This window comes from Arachis stenosperma, chromosome 5 (assembly GCF_014773155.1).
Source record: "Arachis stenosperma cultivar V10309 chromosome 5, arast.V10309.gnm1.PFL2, whole genome shotgun sequence".
Taxonomy (NCBI): domain Eukaryota; kingdom Viridiplantae; phylum Streptophyta; class Magnoliopsida; order Fabales; family Fabaceae; genus Arachis; species Arachis stenosperma.
Window position 1 is genome coordinate 26,997,687 of NC_080381.1, and position 17,579 is coordinate 27,015,265.

Below are 17,579 nucleotides of genomic sequence, written 5' to 3' on the forward strand. Positions count from 1 at the left end.
ACTGCGGCCAAGGGTAAGAGGGTTGTTACAAGTAAGCTAAGTGATGAGGAAGGGGCGGATAGTGATGAATTGGAAATAGACCTGATTGGTGGAGATGACTTGGGGGGGTTGGTGATATAGAGGAGGATGCTGATAGTGAATCAGAATGTGAGGGTCAAATATTTTCAGCCCATAAACCTCAAAAGAACATGACTAACTACAAATGGGAGGTGGAAACACTTTATGCATCTAGGCAAGAATTTAAGGATACTGTAGTAGTGCGAATTTCAGGAACCACAAACTAGGGTTGGAAGTGAGTCAAGCCAGCTCATGAGCTAGCTCGAGCTCGACTCGTTAATAACTTGATAAGCTAAACTCGTGAGCTGGTGAGCCGAGCTTTAGCCTGGAATTGAGCTTATAAATTAAATGAGCCGAACTTGAACTTGGATATGCTCAGCTTATTAGCTCGTGAGCTGGCTCGATTATATATATATATATATTATTAATACACATATCCTATATGCATTTAATTTATATTTTTAATATTATATGAAATAGTAATATATATATTAATTAATTAATTATCTTAATTATTTAAAATTTTATATTTATTTTTTATATATAATTTTGATGTAAGACATAAATAAAAAATTTATAATTTATTGATAGATAGACAATATATAAAATTGATCTTTTTAAATATTTTTTAAAATATATAAGTTATAATTTATTGATATAGAATTATAGATTATGTTCCTATTATTTGAGCCAGCTCGTGAGCTCGAGTCAACTCGTGAGCTTTCAGTTAATCGAGCTTGAACTTAAGAAATAGGCTCGATTGTTAATGAGTCGAGTCGTGAGTCAAGCTCAATTTTCATGAGCTGAGCTTGAGTTTGGTCTAGCTTGACTCAACTCGACTCACTTCTAGCCCTACTACAAACTAACTGACAAATACACCGGGTCGTACCAAGTAATACCTCAGGTGAGTGAGGGTCGATCCTACGAGAATTGATAGATCAAGCAACAATAGTGGAGTGACTTACTTAGTCAAACAAGCAAAAAAAAGTGTTTTTAGTTCAAATTACATTAAATAGTAATTTAGAAGAATTAAAAAAGCAAACAGTAAATTGGTTGTGAGAATTATATGAGAGAATAGTTAAGGTTTTAGAGACATTTATTTTTCCAGATTAATAATTCTTACTATCTACTTTAATCATGCAAGATTCAATTCATGGCAAACTTTAATTGATTAAACCCTAATTCCTTAGTGATTTTATCTCCTGTAACTTAATCAACCACCAATTCCTTAGTCACTTAATTCATATTAAAGGCTTAAGTCCAATTCTAGTTTATTAGCCACACAAATCCTAAATACTCAAAGATAAGATGATTATATGTCACATATCATGTTAAATCCAGGTAATTAGTGAATTATGAGGAATTACTTTCAAGCTGTTATTCAAGTGAGTTAACTTTTTCAAGATTCAACAAGAATTCAAGTAGAAAAAGACTTATCTTCTAATATACTCTAATTTATAAGATGAAAAATGAAAGCAATCCTTGAATTTAAATCAATACATTGATTAAAAGTAGAGTGACAATAGTATTAATTTATTAAAATAAACAGAACTCCTAAACTTAAATAATTTATTATTTATCTCAATCAAATTAAATAAATGATTAATTATAATATTTTTAAAAATTATTAATCAAAATACATAAAACAAAAAATTAATATAAATTAAAATAAATTAATTTATTTATTCCAGTCAAATCATGTAATTAATGTAATTAATTAGTTATAATTAATGTAGTAAAAAAATATTAGATAATTTGATTAGTTATTTTCATCGAATCAAATAAATAAATAATATTTTTATAAACATGCCAGGTGAACTATACTATTAACTGAAAAAATTTTATTTTAATAATATATAATAGATTAAATGATGAAAACATAACAATTGCTTTAGGTGCCTTTTTTCAAATACAAAAATACAAATAAAATTATTAATGGTAATCTCATCAAATGAGATGACATTATGAGGTGGCATGCCTAGTAAAAGTACTAACAAACGAAGAAGCACCTTTGTGCCAATAGAAATTAGATCCTCTTTATTTTTTATTTGGATGTGTAAAATGTAATTTTTTTATTATACATTTTATAAATGGGATAAAAAATAAAAATTTTTTTATATTAGTAAACTTAAAAGAGTTAATGTTGACATGTTATTTTTTTAGCATTTTAAATTTTTTTAAAATGAATTTTATTTTAAAAATTTAAAAAGGTAAGTAATTTGGTGAGAATAGTCAAAAGGAGTTGGTAAAAACTTACTCTCAACTTTTCTATTTCTATTACGTTCTTACCCTTTCTTTCTTCTTCTATTTTTATTGAAAACTCAAATACTCTTTTTCAAATTTTGAGTTTCTGCAAGAGGAATCAATCCATTCAAATAATGAATATGTTCATCAGCAGAAGAATCTGTACAAGTCAGTTATAGCAGCATCTCCTGCTTCTTTAACATTCTCTTTTGCCTCCATCAAACTCTATCGCAACCAATTCCAATTCACTTCTCTAACTTTGGCAGCGCTAAACAAAAGAGAAAGGAACCCATCTGGACAGCGCGATAGGAGAGAGGAGTCGAACCATCTTGGGCGGGACGCGATTGCAGTGAGGAATCGAACCCATCTTGGCGTGGCGCGAAGGTAGAGGAATTGAACCCATTTTAACTTGCTTATGATACCGCCAATTTTGTACGTTATTCAATTTTGAGTTGATTTCTTACTTCTGTGATCCTTGATTTTCTTCAAAATTTTGTTATTTTGTTTATTTTTTTATTGTGCCCCTCCAACTATAGCAAAGGTTAACTTCAGTGATTAGATTTTTCAATGATCAATATTTGTTAAAAGTGTTGGTGATACATGTGAGGGGTTTCAATAACTGGACCAGAATCACGAGTTTCAACTTATTGTTAAAAGGTATAAAATTTTTGCTAATTCATGATTTTCGGTGTGTTTTTTGTTGAAAAATATGTTGATTGCATAATTTTACTAGCTGAAAAAGGGAGTATGATACAAAAAATACAATTACAATTTACAAGGCAAAGCAATTTGGGTTGTCTGAGTTTGATGGAATTTAATCTTTTTTTAGTTAGTTTTGGTTAGATACAGAATTAACATATGTGGTGCTCTTTTTTCTTTTATACTTTTATGTTTCTTCTTCACTATATCATTGTTTTTATGGTGGAAACTTTTAATCTTCATAATGTGCACTTTCAATGGACTTTTGTGCTCTTAGGTTCACTTGACTAGATTAGTTGTATGTCCTAAATCAATAAAATTCATTGCGGATGAATTTTAAGAAAGTAGTGGTAAATTTTATTATAGTTAGAGTGTGGACATTGATGCTAGCCCATGAAAACGGTATAAAATATCTTTGCAGTTTTAGAGGGTTGTAAAATAGAAATTTATTTATTGCAACAATCTCTTTTACGTTCTTTTTTCTTTGAGTTAGTTCAGATTTGTGGCATTTTTATGTATTTTTCATTCCTTTTGGACAGAAAGAATGGAAGTCATGGCAAAGTTTCTAGCTACTAAGAGTTTTTGTTAAACCATTATAATTTGTAAGTAGAAAAAGATAACCTTTGAATTTTTATAATTTTTGTGATTGTGCTTTATATATGGGCATTGTTTGTTGTTGAAATTAATGTTTTATCAAGAACTTAAAATATTACAAGAAAAAAAAAGATGTATATGTATCAGTATGATTTAAAAAATCCTGTGCTGTTTGATTTACAAAATCATCCCCATTTGGTGGGACAATTCTAAAGTAAGTGAGTGTAAATATATTTTACTCAGACATTTTTTTATGCAATATGACTTTGGAAGATGACTTTGGCAGGCAGCTGAGTATATTTGTAGATTAGTGGAAAACAATGTCATCTTCTAATGGGTCAACCTTTTTCGCCTCACCCAATTATTAATGTTGCTTTAATTTTGGAAGCTTTTCATCACCATCTTATGCTTAACTTGTGTTGGATATTGTGCATTATTGTTATTCTGCCTAAAGCTGACATAGTTAGTTATTTCTTATAGATGCGACATTGATTCTAATAGAAGTTAAACTTGAAAATTGTTAACTTGATGTTTTTGGTTAGGTACATTGTTTGTTGAATTTTATTGTTGTTTACGTCATTGGTGTGAGAAAATATCAAGAAGTTTTAGTCAAGGAAAGTAAGTGAATCAATGAGTGCATGAGTCAACAAAGTAGGTGATGCACTTATTTTATTTGTGGCTTACTCCACTTTCTCTTTCACTTTCTTTTTTACTCTTCTCTATATCAAAAATAGTTATCAATAGTTACTAAGTTATTGGCAACCTTAATAAACAAGTATAAGAAAATAAAGTTAGATTTAGACAAGATATATAAAAATCAACTATCAATAGATAGATGTCAAATCAGTAATTTTCTACTTCTATACATTCAAAACCATAGCTTCAGGTCAAAGCTCAAAATACCATGTTTTAAATAGTGACCAAGTCGACAACTATGACATAAATTAAAAAGAAAAAAGGAAAAAAGATTACACTTTATGTAAAACGTGTAATGCAAGTTTTGTTCTTTTGTGCTTATGTTGTTGTTGATGTCGTCATCTCTTGCTTCATTTTATTTAGTGTGAGAATTATTTTATATAGCAAAAGAATATACACTCTACATTTTTCACTTATACCTTCCTATTATGGTTCTATGCTCATGTTTGTTTATAAACTTTTTCACTTTTACACACTTTGGTATTATTATTCCTGTTTGATGAATATTTAAATCTGCATGATAGCAGTAATAAATATGCTCTTATTTGCATGGTTCTATACTCAAATTAATGATTATGGTGATTTAGATTAGTTGTTCATATGGCTTATCTTATAGTGTTCATTCTTATGTTCATAATTGATTTAGAATATAGAGCCTTATGTCCTTATATAATTGAAATTTATCTTTGTTAATCTAATAGTGATAAATATCATTGCTATTATAGTATAGTTTTAAATTTTAACATTGAGATTACATGATTAAGAAAAGGTGGCAGTAAAAGACATCATAGTAAAATTGGTGAATGGTGATGATAGTAATGGTAGAAGAATCATGGTGATATTGATAGTGATGGAGCTATGATAGGTTATATGTTCCTATTAAATTAGAAAAGTTTTCTTCTACTTTTGATCTTTTTAATCAAAATATCAAGCTAAAGAATAAGAATATTAGGTCTCAGTGTATCAAGTGTAAACTTTTTGAACTATTGAATGCGCACATTATGTTCATCCACTTTTGCCTTTCTTTTGAGGAGTGTTGTTCGTTTGTGTAAAATTGCTCAGCAAAGATGTAAAATCACTGGAATCGCAAGTTCACCTCTAAGGAAGCAGTTTAAGCCAAAACCTAACTAAAAACGAAATCATAACATATTTTGAGGATTAGGAAATAGGAACCCTAGGTTTTGTTACAGTGCAACAGTGATTACAACATTTTTAGTTAGAAAGAAAAATTTGTTGTTTAAGGGATGACCCAACATATAAATATGTGAGACACAAGGATAGGGAAATTTTGTTCAATAAATATATATCTGAATTAAAAGCTGCTGAACATGCTGCAAAATGAGAGAACAAAGCCGAAAGGGAGGAGCGGCTAGTATAAATGTGTTTCTCTAGCACTTTTGTGATACATCTCAGAGATGACTTTTTTTGATAATGTAGTTGATTCTCTGTATTTATTATTTGTGTTGATTTATTGCTTTAGTGGTGTTCACTCAGCAGTTTATTTTGAATAGCTTTTTTGACATGTTAATTATATTCAAAATATTTACAGGATATGTTGAGGGAGAGAGAACGGGAGTTTCAGAAAAAGAAGGAAGGAAATAGAGGAGCCGAAAATGGAAAGGGTGCAGGTGAAAATTTGAAGAAAGGAGGCAATCACTTCTTTTCAAGCTTTACTTGTGGAGACAATCAAAGACTCTTTGGTATAACTTTCATTCTATATGTGGTACCATTAATCTTATTGTTATCTTTAGGATGAGTTTGGTATGTGGTTAAAATGGAGAGAAAAATTATCTAGATCTATGTGCACAAAGATCTTGAATCCATACATAGCTTACCTCTAGAGGATGTACAGACTCTTCTCTAAAACTTGATGGTTGGAATTTTGAAAGGTTCTATACTTTTATTGCTTGTGGGTAATTTCAATTATTTTATGGGAGGTTGTCTCCTAACAACAACAATAACATGATATTTAGGGGGAAAAATATAAACTTGAGGAGCTGATACAGGAAATAAAACAGTGGAGCCAAGTATGGGAAAAGGAGAGGTAGACACGAAATAAGAATGCAATGACTTGAGGATGGATACTTAGTGAAAAAGAGAGTAGAGAGGGATTCGAATGATCAAGGGGAGAGATGGAGAACATGCACCACTTTTTCTTTTCTTGCAGGTTAGCGTGAAATTTATGGACTGCATTATTGGAGCTTAGAGAAAAATTTGGATATAGCCAGGAACAACTAAACAATGCTTTGAAGCTTGGTGAGGAATGCTTGCGAGAGCCGGGAATCATAGGATTGAGCATCGAACCCTCACCGGAAATGTTTGCACTCTAGTCACTCGGTGTTTGGGGTTTATTCTCTTAATTCTCCCCTAATCATGCTTTCCAAGATTTGTTTTTCATCTAACAATCAACAATTATCCAATGCATGCATACAATTATCATGAGGTCTTTTCCTTAGGTTGTAATGGGGCTAGGGTCAAGGTAGGGTCATATATGGCTAGTGGACTTAGGATTTGAATCTTCGATTAACGTAGACTTTCCCACCTAACCTATATAATGACCTATACAATTAAGTACTAACCTAACTACCCATTCCTCACTTTTCCACATACTCATGCAAATTTTTTCGTTTCACTACACTTATGCATTGACTCCTATTGAGCTTCACTTTGGGGCATTTTGTCCCCTTTATTGCTTTTCTTTTTTTCTTTTTTTTTTCTCTTTTTAACTTTTTTTCTTTTTAACTTTTATTTCTCTTTTTTTTTCTCAAACCATATACAAGAACATCAATGCATAAGGTCTATACATTTAATCAATACATGAGCATGTACCCAATTCCCCAATATAGAAATACAAAACACAAACACCCTTTTAACCCAACCAACGTCCTAAAGTCTTCCCACTCTTGGATGACACTCACACTCACTAGCCTAAGCCAATCAAAGATCCAAATAAAGGACATTCATTGTTTTCCGCTTTAAGGCTTGTAATGTGCTAAAATAAGAATAAGTGGGTTAAGCGTAGGCTCAAAATTGGCTAACAAGGGAGGATAAAAGGTAAGGCTATTTGGGTAAGTGAGCTAATGAAATGATGGCCTCAATCATACCAGTGCATGAATACACAAAACAATGGATATAAAGAATCAAACAAATCAAGGATTACAATCATAGGGAGAGAATAATGCACACAAGAAGGGGAATAAATGGTCATAAGATGTGACCACGCAATTAGGCTCAAAACTCACTAGCTTGTGTTCTTAACTCAACCCATGTTCCAAAATATAATTCCTCATGCAATTTTTTTGGCATCAAAGCATTTAAAATTTGCAATGCCCCACGGTTGCCCCAAGGTATTGGTTTCCTAAGAAAGAATTTCATTATTCCAACCAAGTAAACTTATCATGCAAATGGTGCTAACTAAAACCTAATCATGCAACCTATCCTAATTTATTCAGATGTTACCTACGGAGATCGGTCGGCCGACCTCCTCACACTTAAAACTTAGCACGGTCCTCCGTGCTATAGGTTAGGCGCAGGGGGTGGTTGAGCTCCGAGTGTCCCACATCTCCAATGTCATCGCTATCCCCGCTTGAAGTTGCGGTGGATGTGGAGATATCGGGTTCCTCCATAGGTGGGGTGACTATGCTTAGAAGCCTCTTCACATGAGCATAGCGGCGTTGGTTACGCCTCTCATAACGGTCCAATTTCTTGTGAAGGTCCTCAAGGCGTTGGGCGGCCGATTTTTTTGATGTAGATGAAGTGGTAGGGTTGCAAGTTTGTTTGGGTAGTCCAATGTCCTTGGTGGCTTCCGGAGACTTGAGGCATCTCTTGGTCGGAATTATATCACCATCGACCGGGATTGAGGTTCTCCTATCTTTAGCCTCGCGGTTGACGCCGGCTTTCGCAACTAATGCCGTCACTAAAGCGGGGAATGGCAGATTTTCCTTGGCATGAATGCACCCCATGGATTGGCGGATGGCATGCGAAACGTCGACCGGTTTATCGGTTAAGATGCACCATATCAATAAGGCCAGCTCGGCGGTGATGGATGATCCATGTGTGCTTGGGAGCACATAGTGAGCCAGAATTTGGGCCCATGCCGTTGCTTCTTGAGTGAGGTGGCGGACATCTAAACCCTTGGGTCTTTGCTTTATGGTCCCCCGAATCCAATATGCGTCGGGTAAAGCAATGACGCGGAGGATCGCGCTCCAATCGAATGCGCGGTCATCGCATGTAGCCAAGACTTCTTGGTAGGCGTCATATGCATCCGTTGAACGTTCAACCCCAAGGACTTCTCGGATGGTTTCCACTGTGACTGATACTTGCTTCCGGCGCACAAATATTGATGTGAGAAGGGGTGAGTGGAAGTTGGAGTAGAATTCCACTACCCATGAGAGATTGGCCTCCTTTGGTTGCCTCAAGAGGAACCTCCATTGCCTCCGGTCAATGTGTGGCATCACAATTGGATGGAGGTGAGCCGGTAAGACTAGGAGGGGTTCCGGATGGTAATTCCTTTCAATCATTCTTGAGTAAACAAGTTCGCAGTAACGGTTGGAAAACTTGTTTGAATCCTTAGGAGGGTTGTCCTTCTCTAGAACATCAACAGGGCCTTTGGACTTCTTTAGGAGGGGCTTGGCCGTTAGTTCTTGGCGCACTTTATCTGAAGCCGGCTTCTTGGGGCCTTTCCCCTTGTTCTTTTTGATGACCATCCTGTGGAAGCAAGAAATGAAAATTATCAAACCCAAAGAAGTGGAAGTAAATAAGCTTTATGCAATGAAAAGTTATGCCATAGAATATGGGTATCTTTGATACATGACAGCTGCAACATGTAACTAGGATAATGGGTGAAGAGCAAGGCAAATCATTTTCATATGGTGCAAGGGTAGTATAAGCATGCAAGGAAGAAGCATGAGAAGCACACACCCTTAGGGACCATAAATGGAAAGCAAGCTAAGAAAATGTGAGTGAATGGATTGTGGGAAGTGGGGATGCACTCAAAAGTGATTGGTTGAGAGGCAAGGTAGTCACAATGAGTCCAAAATTCAAGTGTGCCTTTCATCAAACACTTGGCGTGCATCCTTGAAGTAGTATGTGATTATGTAAAAATGAGAGCAATGTAACATTTCACAATCCATTATTAATGATTATAGTGCATATTGATTGCAAGGAAATTAAGCAACACCATTCATCTACTCATGTAAGTGAGTTTGAGACCTAAATGCCCATGAAGAATTAAATTGAAAGAGAGAAAAGAGCAAAGACATCCCAAAGAAATATTAAAGAAAGAAGAAAGAAAAGAAAGAAGCTACCTAAAAGATGGTGCAACTAAATGATTAAGAATCACAAGAGAGTATTGGACTAAGAGGGTAGGTTAGTATAATACCTTGTGAGATGGAGAAGGATATGGAAGAAAGAGTTGTAATGTGGGTTGATGGAGGATGAGGATTAATATGGGGCCATTGGTGATAAGTGGTAGAAGGTAGTGGAGAAGAGGGAATGGTGGAATGAGGATGAAGGGGTAAGTGTGCCCCTTTTTCAAGTTGGCGTCGATCACCTGCGCCTGCGCGCACGGTGCGCGCTCGCGCAGGAAAGTGAGGTGGACATGGGGAGCGCGTGCGCACATTGCGCATGCGCGTCCATGCGCTTGGGCTGGCGGCACAGGAGAGGCACAGGGATGGCATAACTCTCTGGCCGAAGTACCAGAGATTGCTTCAGGGTTTTTGGCGCGCGCGCGCACAGTGTGCGCGCGCGTCAACGCGGTTGTGCCCCAGGCATGAGAAGGGCCTGGAGGGGGCTCAACTCTCTGTGAAGTGGCTCAGAGAGGAGTGCAGAGTCAAAGGGCGCGTGCGCGGCTGAGGCGCGCGCGCGCAGTTCGTGCTCGCATTGTATGGACGCGTGCGCGCCAGGTGCGCGCACGCGGCATAGGTTCTGGGCCGGTGACTTAGTGAGGGCCTAAGAGTGGCCTAACTCTCTGTAAGATGTACTAGGAGTGCAGCAAGGCAATCGGCGCGGACGCGCATAGTGCGCTTGCGCGTCGATTGGCAGATTTCGCCCATGTGCGCGCGCGCGCGATCTTCCTGTGCTTCAGGCATAGCCCTGGCATGGTGTGGGCGCAACTCTCGGATAAATGTATGGAGGGCTGTTAGTCGCATTCCACGCTTCCGCGCACGGTGCGCGTCTGCGTAGATGACCGTTGAGTGCTTTAAGGGCGCGTACGCGCCAGGTGCGCGCACGCGCAGAGGGGGTGCTTTTTCTAAATTTGCATGTGTTTACATCACTTTTGACATTTCAACCCCCTCCCCCCCATACAGCCACTTAAACACTATAGCAGGGCATTTTAATTGGTGAACTATCAATGAATTTTAACAAATGAAGGAGAATTGACATTAAAATCTAGCTAACAAACATGAAGTCAAGTGTCTATGTACAAAGCTCAAAGGAAGATCTTACCATGGTGGGGTGTCTCCCACCTAGCACTTTTGTTTAACGTCATTAAGTTGGACTTTCTGTAGCTCATAATGTTTGTTCAAGAGTTGCATCCCTCAAGAGGAACACTTCAAATTCCTTGGAGTTCTTTCTTTGCTCACCATGATACAATTTGAGACGGTGCCCGTTTACCTTTAAGATGTCCGGGCTTGTTGGGTGGCGCAAGTGGTAGACCCCATAGGGTTCTACTTTCTCCACTTGGTAGGGTCCATCCCACCTTGATCTAAGCTTTCCGGGTAGTAATCTCAACCTTGAATTGTAGAGAAGGACTAGGTCACCGGGTTGGAACTCTCTTCTCCTAATGTTCTTGTCATGGATGGCTTTCAACTTTTCTTTATAAAGCCTAGAGTTGTCGTAAGCTTCTAATCTCAAACATTCCAATTCCGCCAATTGAAGCTTTCTCTCTATTCCGGCCCCACCCAAGTCCATATTGCACTCCTTTACGGCCCAATAAGCCTTGTGTTCAATCTCCACCGGTAAGTGACATGCTTTACCATATACAAGCCGGAAGGGGCTCATGCCAATGGGTGTTTTGTAAGCCGTTCGATAGGCCCACAATGCATCGGAGAGTTTAATGCTCCAATCTTTCCTATTCGACTTTACAATCCTTTCTAACACATGCTTGATTTCCCGGTTAGAAACTTCGGCTTGGCCGTTTGTCTGAGGGTGGTAGGCCGTGGCGACTTTGTGGATGATGCCATATTTTCTCATGAGGCCGTCTATTCTTTTGTTGCAAAAGTGGGATCCTTGGTCACTTATGATTGCTCTTGGGGCGCCAAAGCGACAAATGATGTTGTTCCTCACAAAAGAATACACAACATTAGCGTCATCCGTTCGGGTGGGGATTGCCTCCACCTATTTTGACACATAATCGACGGCTAGCAAGATGTAGAGAAAGCCATTGGAATTTGGAAATGGTCCCATGAAGTCGATTCCCCACACGTCAAAGATTTCACAAAAAAGCATATTTTGTTGGGGAATTTCGTCCTTCTTGGAAATATCTCCAAACCTAATACATTGGGGACAAGATTTGCAATAGAGAGAAGCATCTTTGAGAAGAGTTGGCCACCAAAATCCGCAATCAAGGACCTTTCTTGCCGTTCTTTGGGGCCCGTAGTGACCACCTCCTTCGGAAGCATGGCAAGCGTCCAAGATTGCTTGGAATTCGGTTTGAGGTATGCACCGTCGCACTATTTGGTCCGCTCCACACCTCCATAAATAGGGATCATCCCAAATATAGTGTTTGGATTCGCTTTTCAGCTTATCCTTTTTGTTTTTGTCTAGATTGGGAGGGAGAGTGCGTGAAACCAAATAGTTTGCTATTGGGGCGTACCAAGGAACCACTTCCGAGATTGCATGCAAGGCATCTAAAGGAAAGGAATCATTGATAGGAGTGGTGTCGCCTTTTGTGTGTTCGAGGCGACTTAAATGGTCCGCCACTAGGTTTTGGGAACCGCTCCTATCTTTGATCTCCAAGTCAAATTCTTGTAACAAAAGCACCCAACGAATTAATCTCGGTTTTGATTCCTTTTTGGCCAACAAGTACTTTAGTGCCGCGTGATCCGAGTACACTACTACCTTAGAACCAAGAAGATAGGCTCGGAACTTGTCCAAAGCAAAAACAATAGCTAGGAGTTCCTTTTCGGTAGTAGTGTAGTTGGATTGGGCTCCGTCTAATGTTTTGGAAGCATAAGCTATGACATAGGGAATCTTACCCTCGCGTTGTGCTAACGCGGCTCCTATCGCATAATTCGAAGCATCACACATGATTTCAAAGGGTTGAGTCCAATTGGGTCATCGTACAATAGGAGCTTGTGTCAATGCTACCTTGAGTTTGTCATATGCTTCCATACATTCCTTGCTCATCTCAAATTCGGTGTCTTTTTGTAGTAATCGAGAGAGAGGTAGGGCCACCTTGCTAAAGTCCTTGATGAATCTCCGGTAGAATCCTGCATGTCCAAGAAAAGAACGGACTTCCCTCTCGGAGGAGGGGTAAGGTAAACTGGATATGACATTTATCTTTGCCGGATCTACGGAGATGCCTTCCTTTGATACTATGTGTCCCAAAACAATGCCTTGTTTGACCATGAAATGACATTTTTCAAAATTTAAGACAAGGTTTGTTTTGGTGCATCTCTCTAGGACTTTTTCAAGGTTACCTAAGCAATGCTCAAGTGAATCACCATACACACTAAAATCATCCATGAAAACTTCCATTGATTGCTCTAGAAAGTCCGCAAATAGGCTCATCATGCATCTTTGAAACGTTGCCGGTGCATTGCATAGGCCAAACGGCATACGCTTGTAAGCATACGTTCCAAAGGGGCAAGTAAATGTGGTTTTTTCTTGGTCCTCTAGAGCAATATGGATTTGGAAGTATCCGGAGTATCCATCAAGAAAACAATAGTATGATTTACCGGCTAACCGATCAAGCATTTGATCGATAAATGGCAGTGGGAAGTGATCTTTTCTTGTGGCCGCATTCAATCTTCGGTAGTCTATGCATACTCTCCAAGAATTTTGCACTCTTGTTGCTATAAGTTCACCACTTTCGTTTTTGATTGTTGTCACTCCGGACTTCTTTGGCACTACTTGGACCGGGCTTACCCATTCGCTATCCGAGATAGGATAGATGATGTCCGCTTCAAGTAGCTTAGTGACTTCCTTCTTCACCACCTCAAGAATGGTTGGGTTAAGTCTCCTTTGAGGTTGTCGGACCGGTCTTGCTCCTTCTTCAAGGAATATGCGGTGCTCGCATACTTGGGGGCTTATTCCCACTAGATCCGCCAAACTCCACCCAATTGCCTTTTTGTTCTTCCTCAATACATTTAGCAATTTTTCTTCTTGTTGAGGAGTTAACTCTTGTGCAATTATTACGGGTAGCTTTTGGGCTTCATCAAGGTATGAATACCTTAAGTGAGGTGGTAGTGGCTTCAACTCCATCTTCTTGTCATTTTTTGAAGTTTGAGTTTCCGGATGGTTTGTATGATGTGTGGTGTTTAGTTCGCTTGAACTTCCATTTGCTTCTTCAACCATGTACTTCTCATTTAACTTTGCTAGGTGCACTTCGGCAACCATGTTATCAATTGGGTCACACCAGAACAGAGAGTGATTCTCCGGTGGATGCTTCATTGCTTCTTCTAGGCTAAAACTCACAACTCTCCCATCTATTTCAAAAGAGTAGGTCCCCGAGTAGGCATCTAGCTTGAATCTAGAAGTTCTCAAAAATGATCTTCCAAGGAGAATAGATGATGCTCTTTCGGTTTCGCTTGATGGCATTTCAAGGACATAAAAGTCAATCGGAAACACCAATCCCTTTATGTTCACCAATACGTCTTCCGCAACACCCATCACGGTTATTATGCTTTTATCCGCTAGGACAAATCTTGCCGTCGACCTTTTTAGTGGTGGCAACTTCAATACCCGGTAGACGGAGAGCGGCATGATGCTAACACATGCTCCTAGGTCACACATGCAATCTATAGATTGAACTCCATTAACGGTGCAAGTGACCATACAAGGGCCCGGATCATCACACTTCTCGGGCAATGCTCCCATTAAAGCGGAAATAGAACTCCCCAATGGGATGGTTTCTAGTTCAAGAATCCTATCCTTGTTTATGCATAAGTCTTTGAGGAATTTGGCATATCTAGGAACTTGATGGATGGCATCAAAGAGGGGGATGGTTACCTCAACTTTCTTGAACATTTCTACCATTTTGGGGTCGAGTTCCATGCGCTTCCTAGCTTTCTTTGCAAGTGTTGGAAATGGAAGTGGTTGAGCAATTTCTTCTTCCAATGTTCTCTTGGCCTTGGTTGTTCCCTTTGTTGATTGGGCTTCATCCTCAACTATGACTTGTGGTGGTTCCTCTTCCACTACCTCTTCTATATCTATTCTCTCTTCCTCTTGGGCGGTTGTGGTAGGACTTGAGTCCTTTGCTTCTTTCTCTTTTAGTTGCGTACCGGATCTAAGGGTGATGGCATTGATGCCCCCCTTTGGATTTGGTTGCGGTTGAGAGGGAATGACACTTTGGATTGGGGGTTGAGGAGTGGGAGTTGATGGTGTATCCATGCGTGCAAGAAGAGCTTGTAATGTAGAGGTGAGGCCGGTGAGGCCGGAAGCAAGTGTGTTTTGTAGTTCCTTTTGGCCTTGGATAATGGTCCGGAGTGTTTCGTCTTGGTTGGAGGGGGTGGTTGCATACGTGAGTTGGGGAGCTTGTGATTGGTTGGGTGGTGGTCTTTGATGTGGTGGTTGATATGTTTGGTAGTTTCTTTGTGGGTTTTGTTGGTTGTATGGTTGATTTTGTGAGTTGTATGGGCGGTTTTGTGGGAAGTTTTGTGAGTTGTTGCCCCATCTTTGACCTCCTCCATTGTTGTTGTTGTCCCTATTCCCTTGTTGATGGTTGTCTCTCCAATTTTGATTATTGTGTCCACTTCCTTGGTTGTAGCCTCCTCCTTGATATAGGTGCCCTTGGTTAGGATTACCCCCTTGGTAGTACCCTTGATTGGGGCGGTCATAGAAATTATGGGTAGCCGCCAAGGTGTTGTCTTCTTGAAGGCTTGGGCACTCATCCGTGTAATGAGAGTAGCAAGAGCAAATGCCACATACTCTTTGAGGGACCAATTGTTGATTGTGTTGTTGAGGTGGTAGAGGGTGTTGTTGATATGATTGAGGTTGTTGTGGTTGTTGTTGGTTCAATTGGAGTTGCCTCAAAATGGATGTCATCTCATTCAAGGATTGAGTTAGAGCGGTGGCTTCACTACTAGTTGATACCTCATTCACGGTCCTTGGACGGTTGACTCTTCGCCTCATATGTTGATTGGATTCGGCTAAGTCAATAATAAGTTGCCATGCCTCCTCCGCGGTTTTATATTTGGACAAAGAACCATTGCTAGAAGTGTCCAAGAGGGTTCTATCTTGCTCTCGCATCCCTTGACATATGTATCCAAGCAATACTTGAGTATCGATCATGTGATTAGGGCATGCATCTAGTAGTTTGCGAAACCGTTCCCAATACTCATAGAGTGGTTCCGTCTCACCTTGCACAATACAAGACATTTCCTTCCTTAACCTATCCATCTTCTCCGGGGGCAAGAATTTATCCAAGAATCCTCTTCTAAGTAGGTCCCAATCGGAGGTGACTTCACTAGAGAGAGTGTAGAACCATTCTTTAGCCTTGTCCTCAAGAGAGAAAGGGAAAGCAAACAACCATATAGCAACTTCATCGGACCCTTCCCGTCTAGTAGTTGAGCATATGCGATGGAAGTCCTTAAGATGTCGAATAGGGTCTTGTGCGGGAAGCCCGTGAAACTTGGGTAAGAGGTTGATCAAAGCGGTCTTCAATTCAAAGTTTGCATTCAAGTTAGGATGAGTTACATGAAGGAGTTGAAGGACATAATCCGGTGCACCCGCTTCCTTGATGGTAACTCTCCTTGGAGCATCCATGGTATTAGTACCTAAAACAAGAGAAGAATTGTTAGTGAGATTGATGGGAGTATGATTAGTGCCTTCTTTGAGTGACGGTTCAATGTTCACTTCTAGTGGGGTGATTGAGGTGGTGAAAACCTCTTCACCTTTTCCAAACCTTAGCCGCTTCCGAGCTTGTCTAATATGAAACAAAGTTCGTTCTATTTCCGGATCAAAAGGGACTAAGCTCGGATTCGGTTGTGAACGCGTCATGCAATGAAGGGGAAATGGAATTCATCGTAACGATGAGGGGTTAGTCACTTGAACAATTTACAATGAAGTGCAACTATGTACATATACACACGCTTAATCCAAACAATAACATGGCACACTAAGCAAATTTTCCGGCAATGGCGCCATTTTGACAAATGAATTTTTGCCGGTATAGAAATTATCAAGTGATCAATCGTAGTATAGTCTAAACCGACGCAAAATCCATCATCAAACAAATCTACAATCTATATCCGAGAGTACTAGTCTCCCGAGTCGTTCTCCCTTGGAATTGCCAAAGTGTGCATCTTATTGATTTGGTAAGCCTTGTTGGAATTCTTTGAAAGGTTTAGCAAAGTGATGAGAAACAAACAATCAATTATCAAAAGACTTGGCTTAGGGTTGGCATTAGAAGTTCTATCCTTATAGTCCATTCACTGTTGACAACAATTAGGTCTTGCTTCATTTAGTTATCCCCTAAATATAGAGGAAGTTCAAATGAACACAATCAACTTGAGTCACAAGTCCTAGCTTCACCTCATGGGAAACTAGCTTTAGTGCCCTCCAAGCCAACTAGCAATCCCTAATTCCCAATCAACTAGTGATATAACTATTCAACTTCTTCCAATGACCAAACCCTATGCCAAGTGTGAAAATTCTACTCCATAGCTAGTGTTGACATTTTATCAAACATGTGATGAGCAAGGAAGAAAGTCATAGTAAAATGAGAAGAAAAGTAGAATTGAAAGTATTGCAACACAAGGATCTAACAACAAGTCTCAAGAGTATCAATGAAAATTAAATTCCCAAAGTATGGATGAAATCCAAAATTACAAAGTTGAATTCTAGATCTATGAGAATTGATCAATTACATCTACTACTTGAAATTGGAGAAGAAAATCTATGACATGAACAAAGTGGAATGAGCATTGTAATGGATCTCACCAAAAAGTCATTGAAAATTCAGAAATTAGATGAAGATGAACCCTAGTGAAAAGCTTGGAATCTCCCTCTTCTTCTCCCAAAAGTGCAACTAACTCTCCTCCAAAAATATCTAATTCTAGAAAAATGAACTAAGTCTCCTTAACCCTTGCTCCTTTGGTTTTCTTAAGCTTTTCCCGCCAAGGCAT